The sequence below is a fragment of the Melospiza melodia genome, unplaced genomic scaffold (genome assembly GCF_035770615.1).
Source record: "Melospiza melodia melodia isolate bMelMel2 unplaced genomic scaffold, bMelMel2.pri scaffold_44, whole genome shotgun sequence".
In the NCBI taxonomy this organism is placed as follows: domain Eukaryota; kingdom Metazoa; phylum Chordata; class Aves; order Passeriformes; family Passerellidae; genus Melospiza; species Melospiza melodia.
In genome coordinates, this window is record NW_026948761.1 from 1592661 (window position 1) to 1607895 (window position 15235).

General features: G+C 48.4%; 1 pseudogene; it reads left to right on the top strand.

Moving 5' to 3' along the window:
- Positions 1-11526: 11526 nt before the first annotated feature.
- LOC134434574 (cytochrome b-like) lies at positions 11527-12561 on the top strand (annotated as a pseudogene).
- The last annotated feature ends 2674 nt before the right edge of the window (positions 12562-15235 follow it).

Genomic DNA, 15235 nt, shown 5'->3' on the forward strand with positions numbered 1-15235 from the left:
TTATTTGCTATTTTCCCTCTCTCTGTGTTTTCACACTTGTTCAACAAGGTTTTCTTTCTAAGAATATTAATCACAATATCCCAAAGGATTAAAAAATGCTTAGGTATTTTTTCCTTAAGTATTTACTAAAGTAAAATAATCATTAAAAAAAAACTGTATGCATGCTGGATGTAAAATACAAAGAGAAATAAACTTGAGAGTTCTCCCAAAAACCTTAAGAAAAAACCCCATGTATTCTATAAAACCCAGAGTATTCATCTACAAAATGGGCATGTTCTAGAAGAGAAAATTTGTGCAACAGTTCTGCACATAATTCTATGCTTTCAAGCTTTTTGCCCTTCAGGGGCAGTGCCATTCTCTGAACTGTAATGCTCCGAGCATGTTCTGCTCACCATGGCAGCTTTCTGCTCCCCCCTGGTACAGATCATCCTCCCAGCAAAGGGGGAGTGCAGCCACCACAACTCACAGCACCTTCCCTCACAGCAAGAACCTGAAGGAGAAAGATGGCTTTCACCAGCTGCTGTGGGTACTAACACTGCCACATCTCAGCTGCTGAAAGCCTGAATTTCTGTGTTGCAGTGTGTTAGTTTATTGAATCAAATGTTCTGTTACATAGTGGTATGTTCAAGTGTTCCCCGAGTTATTACAGTTAGTCTCTCCCCTATGTTATGCTCTCTACCCAAGTGTCCGTCAAGGAATCCCCTCCCTCCTCACCAGATTTTTTCCTGTCTGTCAAGACAACCCGGCCCCTTTGCCGCATCCATCAGCCCAAACCCTACCCTTTGTTCCAGAAAGTTCCCTGTCCCTCACCCCAAGATCAAATCCCTATCCCAACGCCCTCTCCTCCCCTTGTTCTGATTTGTTGTAGCCCTCAAAACCACACCCCAAGAGTCGCTTATTGGTTACTATATGGTGTCCACCCCCTGTTTTGAAAGATTTTAAAAACTTGTGCACAGAGGTGCTGGGGGTTCTTTCAACATCTATTCCCTTTGGGAATTGTGTTCTGTGAACCTTTGCCCCGCCTCTCCTGAGGAATTTGCTGCACTTTACACCGCAGAAGGGCCTCCTGTGCTTCCTCCACTCAGTCTTCCAGCGGTCTTTCCTGCTGGGCATTTGGTCTAGAGGTTCTGGCTCAGGCAAACCCTAACCTAGCCAGTTCCCCACTCTTGCCATTGTCCCTGGAGCATCACAGAGCTAGCCAGGGCTGCAGAGGGCAGTGACAGTGACCCATGCCCTGGCATGTCACAGCCCCCAGAGCCACACCTGCCAGGCCACAAGCCCCAGCCCTGGTCCCCAGTGCGGCCTCAGGGGCTCCTGGGCATCCTCACCCTGAGTGCAAAGGCAGCCTCAGGAGCACCCCAGGGCGCTCTGGATCCAGGCTGCAGACACCCTAAAGCCAGCACTGAAAGGGACATGGATGGGGACTGCAGCTGGATCTTCCAGTGCTCACCAGCCCTGACTGCTCTCTAAGTGAACACAAACCTCATTTGCAGCACTGTGAGCACATTGACCCTGCTCGCCCCTCCTGGAATGTGGTGTTCCCACATCATACACCAGCCCTTTGCAGGGAGTGACCAGCTCCCAGCTGCTCTGCTACCCTGGCCTTACTTTCTCTTTGCCAGCAATGAACTTAACGGATACACTCCTGAGAAACCTAGCACAACATTTGCTTCTCAGGAGCTCTTTGGCAAAAAAACTCCACTAATCCCTAGTTTTTGCGCAGAGAAGGTGGTCCTGACAAAGCATAAGGCACAGGCAGGGCTCTGGCATATGAATTCCTGAGCCACATGATTCCACCTATTGTTGTTCCTAGCTACTTTGCTGATATGTTAGAGCCAGTTCTGGACAGGGGCTGCTGCTGACAGGGTAGGAAAATTTGGCGAAAAAGAGGTGCAGGAGACAACAAAAAAAAAACCAAGGGGGAAAACCCTTAGAAATACAGAGCACAACAGAAGTCCTTGGAGATGGTTGAATAGAAAATGCCAGCAGCAGTGAGCAGAGCCCGAGGTTGCTCACTGCCACCCCAGGGGCTCCTCAGTCCCCGGCTGGTTTGTGTCTCATGCAGCCCTGCCTGGAAAGGGCTCCAGGCTCTGGTGTTCCCAGCTTGCTTCAGGCTACATTCTTAGCAGCACTGAAAGAAGAGGTGAAACAAAGAGCCATTTTCTGTGCTGCCTGCAAACTCTTCTCCTTCGGTGCCACTGCCAGAGATCATCCCTCTGTCAGCTTGGCACTGAGCCTGCTGCATCCTCGTCCCTGTCCCTTGCATCAGCTCCTGCACATCATCAGCACTCGCTGCCCCACATCATGAACAGAGAGAGCTGTGTCAGAAGAGCAAGGATGGAATTTTCTTGGCCTTTCTAACAGACATAAGAAGCATGAGTCCAAATAACTTTGTTGTTTGTTCTGCCCTCCTTTTTTATAACTCTTTTCTGCTTTAATGTAAAAGCCTCTTTTCCTGCATGGATGGAATGATCTGGAATTGGCAGTTGCCTCAGGCTGTCAGACACCATGGGAGTTTTCTCTTGTCTCTGATGAGGATTTGGTGAATTTTCCATTGGTCCCTTGGTGGTGTCACAATGGGCTGAGCTCAGCGGCCAACTCTGCTGTCCCCAGGGGATGCATTGGGACGCCAAGCCCCTCAGGGCTGGGATTCGGGGTTGGGTGTGTTATGTTTTGCCCAATTACCCCATCATAAAAAAACCAAACAATATTTAGGGTAGCAGCAATTTTCATTGAATAGTTTAGAAAATATATAAATAAGGGATAGTTTGGTTACAATAATAGCGCATAAGCAAAAGATATTGCGGGGTACGGAGGGCAGAGTTCAATGACCCTTGCCACTTCACATACAAGCTTGCCAAGTGAAAATCACCCCTTATATGCCATATGTCAATACCATCTCCTCCTATTTTCGGTTCGTAACTTTTCTGTCTCTGCCCTCCTTACCACCTTTACCACGCATGCGCCATCACTCGGTTTGGTGGTCGCACAAGTCTTTGGTGGTCGTCACTGATGAAGGCCCTGTAGTCTTCTTCGTTGTCCTTCAATTCACCTTTGGGTTACACATGTGCACCAAGCCAGTATAATGTAAGCCAAAACTAACGTATCACTGCATCTACATATCAAGGCAATAAATCCCTTATAATTAGCATTTTTTGGGACCGAACCAGGTTCTTGGTCATTTTTAGTAACTATATCTTCAGCTTCTTTCCTGTGGTGCTTGATGAACATCTGCTGGGAAGGAAAGGGGGGGGGGGGGTGGAGCCCCTCCTCTCCCTCTCCTCTTTGGCATTACTATTTTTAACTTATTTTATTATTTCCAGATATTAGTTACTGTACCAATATTGATTACTGTTTCAATTTTTATCAGCATGAATCATACCTATTTACCACAGGTGAGCTTGGAGCGCCTGGAGCCTGGGCCCATGAGGAGCTGCTGCTGGCACGGGCTGTGCTTACCCCGCTGTGCCGAGCAGCCGCGACCGTGGAGACACAGGCGGGAGCAGTGGCCGAGGCCGGCAGGCGGCCCGGGCCAGCTCTCAGCTGCAAGGACGCCGGCAGCCTGTGCCCAGAGGCCGTGGCGGGCGGTTTGCGGGCAGGGCTTTTCCGAGCCGGCCGCAATGTGCTGCCTCCCGTGTGGGCCCGGCTGCGGCAGAGGCAGGCAGGAGTGCGGCGGGGCCGGCAGTGGCGGGCAGAGGCCGCAGAGAGCAGCAGCCCGGCCCGGCCCGCTGCAGAGCGGCAGGGTGTTGCCGGCCAGCCCTCGGCTGTGTTTGTGCGCACAGGGCAGGAGCAGAGGCCGGAGCAGAGGCAGGAGCCGCGGCAGGAGCCGGCCATAGCGGCAGCTCGCTGTGCCCAGGGCAGCAGGCGCAGCTCTCCCCTGCCGGCCACAGCAGCAGCCGCTCGCCTCCGAGGCTCCGGCGCTACCTGAATACGAGGGGCCCGGCCCCCAGCACGCCCTGGAGCCCCGCAGCCAGAGGAGCCGCCGGCGCCGCAAAGGGCAGCGCAGAGGGCGCAGGGTGAGGAGGAGGACATGAGGCTCGCTCTGGGCCGCGCTGGGGCAGTTCTGCCCTGTCAGCCTTTGCCTTGAGCCCTTTGCTTCTTTTCCATGAGCCCTGATCCCTGTCCTTGGCCAAGGGCCCCCACAGCCCTTTCCAGGGCTGCAGGAAAAGCTGCCTCAGTCACAGAATCACAGAATCACTGGCTTGGAAGACAGACATTTTCAAGATCATCGAGTCCAACCCATGCCCTAACACCTCAACTGAAGCACGGGACCGAGTGCCACATCCAGTCATGTTTTAAAGGCTTGCAGGGATGGTGAGTCCACCAGCTCCCTGGAGGGGTCTGTCCCAGGAAGAACCAGGATAACACTGGGGCCTTCTACCCCTTGGCGCTTGGAGCTCTGGAAGTTTGTCTTTCTGCTTAGGCAAAGGCCATGGAAAAGGACTGGGAAAAGTAGTCACAAATCAAGTAGCCTACAGAGCTCTAAATTGATGTGCAAGGAATACAGAAAAGATAGAAAAGAAAAAAGGCCAAACCCAAATGGCATCAGCAAAGTCTTGTGCATGAACACATAGCTGCAGAGGATCTTCTCAGCCCTATTTCTTTGTATTTCTGGGAACCAGAGAAATCCTGCTTGAGCCTCTGGGGAGATGGGTTTGGGAGGTAAAAGTTAATTTCTTTTTTCTCCTTGGGGCAGCTCCTATTGCTAGCATCAGCTGAGCCTCTCTCCAGCCTGATGCCTGTTCTGGTTGTTGCAGCAAAACAACTGATGGCAGACAGAAGACACTGGCGCTTGCAGAGATGTGACTTTTTCCAGTGCCAGCTGTGAGTGGGAGTCAGAAGAAAAACTCGTGAAAGCACAACTCCATTGGAAGATTGCCTTCCTTTTCATTCCGATGCTCTAGATCCACTTCTGAATTGTCAGTTGTTCGTTAAGGATGGGAAGTTCTCTTTCATTATTTTTTTCATGTGGTTTGGAAGTGGAGGAAGCTCTCGTTCATTCACAAACTCCAGACCAAAGTGCCTTTGGAAGATGCCCCTCGTGGCAGTTTTTGCCCAGCCATGGTACTTGTGGATATAAGAAAGCAAGGGCAATGGTATTTGCAGCCAAAACCCAGCAAAGCTTGGCTCAGCCAAAACATCCTGGGGAGACAGAGGCCTCCAGCTGTTCCTAGAAATCAGCAGAGTTCCAGCAAATGGTTGTGTAGCACTAAGTGCAATCTCTTTGCCTGGATCAGAGCCTTGCTCAGCTGAAGAAGCAGAAAGATCAGCAAGGAGCTCCCAAAGGCCCCTCACATCATTTTGATTTTGCTCATCTTGTGTAAGTTCGCAACTAAACGTGCATTTGCATTTGAGCTAATGAGAGAAAAAAAAAAGTGAAAAGAGGCTTTATGGCATATGGCAGGGCCATGACATTGCACAAGAGGAATCACTGGTGTGCATTTCATTGGACCTCTCTCAATCCTACAAAAGTATTGTAGCCCTGATTTGAAATAGGCTGGTATGAACCAACTTGGAGAGACAGAGACTAAAATGGCTTATGGGTTTTTTTTTTTAAAGTGAGAAAAACTACCCAAAGGGTGTTGTTTTGTGACATTTTAAAATATACTACCTCAAAACTACAAACTGCAATAAATTAAGAATTTAAAAAGGTGTGTTTTGGTATATGAATAATAAAAACTACAAAAAATGTGCAGATATGAATGCATGTTTTCATAAAAATCATGAAATTCTAGACAAAAAAATACATGCCCTGAAATACAATACAAAGGCAGATAGAACTGTACTTGAATGATCTCTTTTTAGATTGCTGGAGTTCTTTCCTTGTGAAGAGGAGCTAGGGTATTGCTGAAGAAAAGTGGCACAAGAAGGACGGGGCAGCGTGCCGTGCTCTGTGCAGAGGCTGCCAGGGGCTGCCCGAAGAGCGCCCTGCTGCAGCCAGAGCCCTCCTGTCCTGGGGCCCGGGAGCAAAGGGCCAGGGCAGCCACCTCCTCCTCCTCGTCCTGACCCTGCCACCGCTCCCTGCTGCTGCTGCTGAGGGAAAGAGAAGACTCTCCTAAGGCCCCATGAACGAATGCACTTACACAGCCCTGGGGATGCCAGAGAAGGAAACCATGTGTAATGTAATGCATGTGTGACCAGAGTCACCAAACACCACCTAAACATGGAATTGTTGCACTTCTCTAGGACAGGCAGAAATTTAAAGAATTAACTGGACACTTCAGGGCACAAGAGGCCAGAGGAGGGAAACAACTCTGAAGGGAAAAACCATCATATCTGGAGGGGAAAACATCTCCGCCTGCTCAGAATCGGTTGAGGGAACATGTCTCTAATCCTCTCCAGAAAGGGATGCTTTAGGTGAGCTTTGCACCTCCAACTGCCTTGGACCAGAGCCAGGAAGATTCAATTATGTAAATGTTACATAGATAGATAGATAGATAGATAGATAGATAGATAGATAGATAGATAGATAGATAGATAGATAGATAGATAGATTTCATTACTGAAATTTCTCTTTACTGTCCTCTCTGTTGCTACAGATATCAGAACTTGGTAGCCAGTGCCACACTCAACTACAATCCTGAGATTGCTCTCCTGTTGCTTCAAAAAAGCACACTTTTGGGGAATGTGGAGCATGTAGGTCCTTACAGACAGGGATCAGTCCCAGAGCATTGCACTGGGAACTGCACTCTTTGTGCATCTGTGCTCAGGCAAGTTCTTCTCTTGGACTCGACCACACGGGTGGAGCTAAACTGGCTGGAATCAGAAATGCAGCCCAGCCCCTTCCAGCTCCTGTGACCTCTGAGGAGCAGCTGGAATGCAAGGGCATTGACCTCCTGCTGAATTCCCAAACACAACACACACTGATTCCCTGGGCTGCAAAAAGGCATGAGCACTACTAAGCTCAAAGTGATCTGTAAGGCCATACTGGCTGGCCTGGAACCACAACAGCTCCTTCTGTACCAAGGTCCCTGCACAGAATAATGTGTTCTCATGCAAAACTACTGCATTCTCCAGAAGTGATACCTTGGAAATTAAAATTCTAGCAGACGCAGTCCCAGTGCTATAAAAGGGCAGAATATAATGATGAAAAGAACCTTAGCTGGGAGAAAAAGAAAATGAATAAGCCTCTTGTGGCTCAAATACTTGGATGCACTGATGAGATGCTGACGGTCCCTCACAAAGCTCCTGTTGTCCAAGCTAAAGCTTCCTCAGCATCTCACTGGCCTTGTGCTGCACCCCTTGCCCAGCTCCCCTGTCCCTCTGTGCCCACGCTGCAGCCCCTCCATGACTTTCTGCTTCCCAGGGCCCACAGCTGCACACAGCACTCCAGCTGTGGCCGCAGCGCTGCCCAGCACAGGCCACGCTCCCTGCCCTGCTCCTGCTGCCCCACTGCTGCTGGCACAGCCACCGTGCCCTTGGCCTTCTTGGCCCCCTGGCCCCACGCTGCCTCATCTTCAGCTGCTCACGGCCGCCAGCCCTGCGTCCTTTGGGCCCACGCAGCTCCCCAGCCACAAAGGTGCCCATTGCACTTCAGACACTGCAGGCATCATTGCAAGATGACCTTCCTGTTCGGAGCAAAACAAGACAGCAGTCAAGGACTTGCAGCTTCACCCCCACTCACAGTTCCAAGGCACTTGCCAAAGTTGAAGACTTCACCACTAAACGGATCAGCAGAAACTATCCCCTTCTGCTGTTTGCAGCTTCTCAAAAGCCAAAAGGCAATTGGGTCATCAGTGACTCTACAAGTGAAGAACGACTCAAGAAAACTGCAGAACACTTCCACAAGCCAAAAACACCTTTCCAAAAAGGGAAAAGAAACAAACAAAGACTTTTGACTGCCAGCACTACTATGTGTGCCCTTGGCCATAACACTGCAGAAGCCCCGAGCTGGACCTTCCCTGAACCAAGCAGCCAGAAGCTCAGCCGGAGCCCCCAGCTCTGCACTGCCCCAACAGGACAGGTCAAAGGCCAATTTCTAGCTGTCACTGCCTGCAGGAAATAGCTACGTCCTGCAGAACTCCAGCACTCAGCATCCTCGGCCAGACACAGCAAGTGCTGACTGCTCAGAAACTTGCACCTCTGCCGTGCACTAAAGACAGCTCCCCCCACAACGGGCACTTACTCTCTTGGAATGATGAGCAGGCCGTAGTGCGATCATGGCTGGACAAAGGCGTTGGTCGTCTTTCTAATTTTCCTCCTCTCTGGCTTCTTCTGCAATAGCAGAGAGAACCAGGGGAAAGATAGCTCTTGCTCTAGTCGCTGGTGGCAAGAGAGAATCATGGGGGGACAGGCCCTTACCTAGCACTTATAACCCCATTTCTCCTCACATCCACAACCATATCTTTGAAGGAGAATTCATGAACATTGTTAACAGTAGCATTCTATGTCATTCCAATCTCTACTTATGTGCAAAAAGAGTCAAATAGTTGATTGAAAAGGAAACAGCATATATAGCAAAAAGCGCAGGAACAAGATGGTGAATCATTATCGCACTGCTCTGCAAGTTTGCAGGCTGTGCTGGAGCACCAGAAAAAACAAGACTTTTGAAAGTGTGCAAGTGTGCAAAAATGCCTCAAGCACGAGGATGCTCCTGCACTGAGCAAGGCCTAGGGCTGCTCTGACACTCAGACCTTCCATGCACCAAGGCAACCTTCTGATGTCACTACAACGAGGTGGCAACCATACTCCAACAAGACAAAGCAAATGCTCTGTGTTGGTCTGTGAATTCCCAGAAAATAGTCTGGGAAGATCTCCTGTGTCACAAAGCAGCACAAATTCTCCTTGTGGGCCAAATCCTGTTGTTCACGGGATCGAAAAGGAACTCCAAGAGCGACCACAGCTGTGGTCGCAGCGCTGCCCAGCACAGGGCCACGCTCACTGCCCTGCTCCTGCTGCCCCACTGCTGCTGACTCAGGCCACCATGCCCTTGGCCTTCTTGGCCACCTGGCCACACACTGCCTCATCTTCAGCAGCTCAAGGCCACCACCCCTGGCTCCTTTTGGCCCACGCAGCTCTTCAGGCACAAAGTTGCCTGTTTGATTTCAAATACAGCATCCACCATTTCAAGATGGCCTTCTTGTTCCACAACTGCATCTTCTAAGGTGATGGCATTAAATTTACAGGAATAGAATTCTCAGTCTCTCTGACTAAATTTTACTGGGCTGATTCTACTCTCTAGGATGTTACTCTTAGTTCAGTGTTCCCCTCTGGCTGCTGTCAGCAAGTGACATTTTCTCTGCAAAACTGAATTTGTACTTCTTGAGGGCTCTGAGATGGAAATTAGGAACTCTTCACTTATGCCTATCTTAGCTCTGTTGAAGGCATCAAAATGAATTTTCTTTCGGTCTCCCTAGCCGGCCCTCTACTGCTACTGGCCAAGCTGACAGCTGGCTCTACAATTCTTAAACACCAGGAACATGAAATGTCCCTTTCTCACTCACCTCAGGATTAGCACCGCTGAATACACGCTTGAGGTTACCTGTAGTGGGCAGGGGAAATCAATCAGATGCTGTGAGAAAACTGCCTGGGCTGCTGAATCCCACAGAACAAGTCAACCCAAACAGAGATGATTTCCTGTCCCTCCAGGAGACACATTTCATTCACACAGCCAGCAAGGGGTCAGGACAGTATTCTTGGTTGTGCCTACACTTTGGCCTGTTTTGCCAGTAAATGACTACAACCATGATGAAGAAAATGCAGATTGTACTTTAACACTCAAAGCTCCTGTTCTACCAAAGACATAAAACAGCTTCTAAAATCCTCTCTTTCAAGTACTTTTTAAAAAAATTAGTTGCATGCACCAATTGTCATTAACTTGCTGGAAAAAGTTGTTGCCCAGAAAAGTTTCCCCAAAATCCTCCTGAGGTCTGGCAGTTCTTTGTGAAACAGCACAACAGTAGCTCCAGGGTTCTGGAGCAGATACTCACTGCTTTGGAGTTTGCATTTCATTGCAAAGGGAAGATCACTGTTTTAGCAATCAGTCAAGGGTCAAGGTAGACAGTCAGATCCTTTCAGGAGAAACTGTAGAAAAAAAGAAGCTTCCCCTGAATTCTGGGAACAACTACCTACTATTCTTCCTAATCGCCATACTCATCCTAATCATCGCCAACAGCCTATTCGTCTTGTTCACTGGCTGAGAAGCAGTCGGAATCATATCCTTCCTACTAATGAGCTGATGACACGGCCGAGCAGACGCCAACACTGCTGCCCTCCAAGCCGTACTTTACAACCGAATTGGAGACATCGGACTTATCTTTGCATAGCATGACTAGGTTCCACCACAAACACCTGAGAAATCCAACAACTTTCTACCCCATCCCAAACTCCTACACTACCCCTACTAGGCCTCATCCTAGCCGCAACCAGAAAATCCGCTCAATTCGGCCTCCAGCCATGACTCCCAGCTGCAATAGAAGGGCCAATACCCCTATCTGCCCTACTCCACTCCAGCACAATAGCAGTTGCTGGAATTTTCCTACTCATCCGAACCCACCCTCTATTCAATAATAACCAAACTGCTCTAACCCTGTGCCTCTGCCTAGGAGCTTTATCCACACTATTTGCAGCCACGTGTGCCCTCACCCAAAACAATATTAAAAAAATCATTGTCTTCTCCACTTCAAGCCAACTAGGACTAATAATAGTCACAATCAGACTAAACGTACCCGAACTAGCCTTCTTCCACATCTCAATTCACGCATTCTTCAAAGCCATGCTCTTCCTATGCTCAGGCTCCATCATTCACAGCTTAAATGGAGAACAGGGCATCTGAAAAATAGGAGGACTCCAAAAAATATTCCCCACAACCACTTCATGCCGTACCATTGGCAACCTCGCCCTAATAGGAACACCATTCCTCGCAGAATTCTACTCAAAGGACCAAATCATTGAAAGCCTAAACACATCCTACTTAAACACCTGAGCCCTACTCCTAATCCTTCTAGCCACATCATTCACCGTGGTACACACAATCCGCATAACCGTACTAGTGCAGACCGGCTTTGTTCGAATTCCACCCTTGACCCCAATAAATGAAAATAACCCCGCAGTAACTTCCCCTATCACTCGCCTTGCGCTGGGAAGCATCCTGGCAGGATTCCTCCTCACCTCATTCATCAGCCCCACAAAAACCCCTCCAATAACCATGCCACCCTCTATTAAAATAACCTCCCTAATCGTAACAGCCCTAGGCATTGCTTTAGTTCTTGAAATTTAAAAAATAGACCAAAGACTCATCCTCACAAAACAAGCCCCCTTCTCAGTCTTCTCAACATTCCTAGGATACTTTAACCCCCTAACCCACCACCTAAGTATAACCAACTTCCTCAAAGGAGGACAAAACATCGCATCCCACCTAATTGACCTCTCCTGATACAAAATATTAGGTCCAGAGGGGCTAGCCAGCCTACAACTTATAGCAAGCAAAACTGCCACCACCCTCCACTCAGGCCTAATCAAAGCTTACTTAGGATCATTCACCTTATCCATTCTCATCATCCTTATATCCACATACAGAAATAACCAATGGTCCTCAACCTTTGCAATAACCACCAAATCCTCAAAATCATCATCAACACCCTAATTGACCTCCCAGCACCATCAAACATCTCAACATGATGAAACTTCGGGTCTCTAGTAGGCGTTTGCTTAATTACTCAAACCGTCACAGGTCTTCTGCTAGCTATGCACTAGACAGCAGATACCCATCTAGCCTTCTCCTCTGTCGCTCACATATGCCGAGACAAACAATTTGGCTGACTCATCCGCAACCTCCACCCAAACGGACCCTCCTTCTTCTTCATCTGCGTCTACCTACACATCAGCTGAGGACTCTACTACAGCTCATACCTAAACAAAGAAACCTGAAACATTGGAGTCATCCTCCTCCTAACCCTCATAGCAACTGCTTTCGTAGGATACGTCCTACCATGAGGCCAAATATCATTCTGAGGAGCTACTGTAATCACAAACCTATTCTCTGCCATCCCTTACATCGGGCGAACACTAGTCAAATGAGCCTGAGGCAGGTTCTCTGTCGACAACCCCACACTGACCCGATTCTTCGCTCTCCACTTCCTCCTTCCCTTCGTCATCGTAGGCCTTACTCTCGTCAATCTCACCTTCCTCCATGAAACAGGCTCAAACAACCTGCTAGGCATTCCCTCAGACTGTGACAAGATCCCCTTCCACCCATACTACACCATCAAAGACATCCTAGAGTTCGTACTAATCCTCTCCCTACTCGTCTCACTAGCCCTATTCTCCCTCAACCTCCTAGGTGACCCAGAAAACTTCACCCCAGCCAACCCGCTAGTCATCCCTCCTCACATCAAACCCCCACCACCCACCTCAGGAAGAAAGGACTCAAACCCTCTGCTCCAACTCCCAAAGCTGGCATTTTTAACTAAACTACTTCCTGACCCTACCGCTAAACAGCTTGAATCGCCCCCCAAGACAACCTCCACACAGGCTCCAACACCACAAACAAAGTCAACAACCCTCACCCCCCAATCAAAAGCAATCCCAGCCCCTCTGAATACAACACAGCCACCCCACTGAAATCCAACCGGACCAACAACAAACCCCCACTATTCACCATCCCCTCGTCCGTCAACAACCCCAACACATCACCTATAACAAGCCCCACCATCACAACCAACCGCATCCCAAAACCATAACCAAGAACACCCCAACTACCCGAAGCCTCCGGTTAAGGATCCGATGCCAACGACACTGAATACACAAACACTACCAACATTCCCCCTAAATAAACCATAACAAATACCAAAGGAATAAAAGGGACCCCCAAACTCACTAGTCAGCCACACCCCACAACCGCTGCTACAACCAGCCCCAACACCCCATAGTAAGGAGACAGGTTAGATGCAACTGCCAAACCCCCTAGAACAAAACACGGCCCTAAAAAAAAACCCAGATTCTATCATAAATTCCCACTTGGCCTCTCTCCGAGATTTACAGCCTGAAAAGGCGTCGTTACAAAATTTAACTATACAGGAACACCTAAATACGTCCGTCATTCCTTCCCCCTCCCCCCCAGCACATTTTCTTCGTGCTTTCAGGGTACGTATAATAATGCATCACACTCTCTACCCCATCAGACAGCTCATGAAGTGTAGGATAATCCACATTACACGTCAAGCTCTTCCACCAAAAACCAAAACATTATCTCCCAAATGGCTGGTATTCAGCCAGCCTACCTACCAGGCACATTCTTGCTTCAGGTACCATACAAGCCACGTATCTCTACCCAAGGCCAAGTCGCAAGCACCACCCAAAGACCCAGGATCTTACCTAATGTACACAACACCCAACCTAGAGAATGAGGAATATCCCAGTACACCTTTGAATTCCCCTAGTGTACAGTATTCGCTCACCTCCTAGGTAATATTCTCAGCCAACAGCCTTCAAGCATTCTCAAGCAAGAGGACATGGTTATCTATTGATCGTGCTTCTCACGAGAGCAGAGCTACTCAACGTCATATGTGCTTTAGGTTATTGCCCTCAAGCGCATACCTCTCCTATACTTGCTCTTTTGCGCTATTGGTTGTAACTTCAGGATCATAACTTGCTTCATTCCCTCCTCCTTGCCCTTCTCAGATACAAGTGGTCGGTTGAATACTCCTCCCTAACTTCATTACCTCAGCATACACTTGTTTTCTTTTAGCATCTCTTCAAGAAGCCCCTCAAGTGCAGAGCAGGTGTTATCTTCCTCTTGACATGTCCATCACATGGCCGCTGAGCATATGAATCCCCTAACACCCAGAATGTCATAATCTAATGGATAAGGTGGTTGCTAACTTGGCACTGATGCACTTTGACCCCATTCATGGAGGGCGCGCTGCCTACCTCTAGACAACAGATAGGGTAATGGTTGCCAGACGTATTAATTATTTTATCATTCACTAGGAATTAACATTTAAATTCCATTTTACGCATCTATTTTTCTATCTAGACTTTATTTTTTTATCAAATAACTAAGCCACATATCCCCACATTGTCCAAACTACTTACCATCAATACACTTTCAATTAACTTTCTTCTATATTCCCTATTGTCAAAAATAATAACCAGCCACCATCATCACTCCTCTAACCACCCCCAAACAAACATAATATTAATTCCAAAGCTAGCCCCTCTCCAAAAACCAAACCAAAACACAAACCATGATGACAAACCATCAACCAACTATCCACCAAATTTCACGTCCTTGTAGCTTATAGAAAGCATGACACTGAAGATGTCAAGATGGCTGCCACACACACCCAAGGAGAAAAGACTTAGTCCTAACCTTACTGTTAGTTTTTGCTAGGTATATACATGCAAGTATCCGCGCTCCTGTGTAGATGCTCTGAACACCTCAATCAGGCAGATAGGAGCGGGCATCAGGCTCACCACAACCGTAGCCCAAGATACCTTGCAATTGCCCCACCCCCACGGGTAATCAGCAGTAGTTAATATTAGGCAATGAGTGTAAACTTGACTTAGCCATAGCAAATCTAGGGTTGGTAAATCCTGTGCCAGCCACTGCGGTCATACAGGAGACCCAAATTAACTTTATAATGGCGTAAAGAGTGGTCACATGCTATCCAAGTAGCTAAGATTAAAAAGCAACTGAGCTGTCACAAGCCCAAGATGCCAAAAAGGCGTCCCCATCAAAGAAGATCTTAGAACAACAATTAATTGAACTCCGCAAAAGCCAGGGCCCAAACTGGGATTAGATACCCCACTATGCCTGGCCCTGAATCTTGATGCTTACACCTACTAAAGCATCCGCCTGATGCTTTAAGCACCAACGCTTAAAACTCTAAGGACTTGGTGGTGCCCCAAACCCACCTAGAGGAGCCTGTTCTGTAATCAATGATCCACGATATGCCTGACCATTCCTTGCCAAAACAGCCTACATACTGCCGTCGCCAGCCCACCTCCCCTGAAAGCCAACAGTGAGTGCAATAGCCCCACCATGCTAACAAGACAGGTCAAGGTATAGCCTATGGAATGGTAGCAATGGGCTACATTTTCTAAGTTAGAACATAACGGAAAAGGGGTATGAAAAAACCCCTGGAAGGTGGATTTAGCAGTAAAGTGGGACAATTGAGCCGTCTTTAAGCTGGCCCTGGGGCACGTACATACCGCCCGTCACCCTGCTCGCAGGCGCCCCCCCCCCCCCCCCCCATAAACTAATAAGCTATTTAGCCAAAGATGAGGTAAGTTG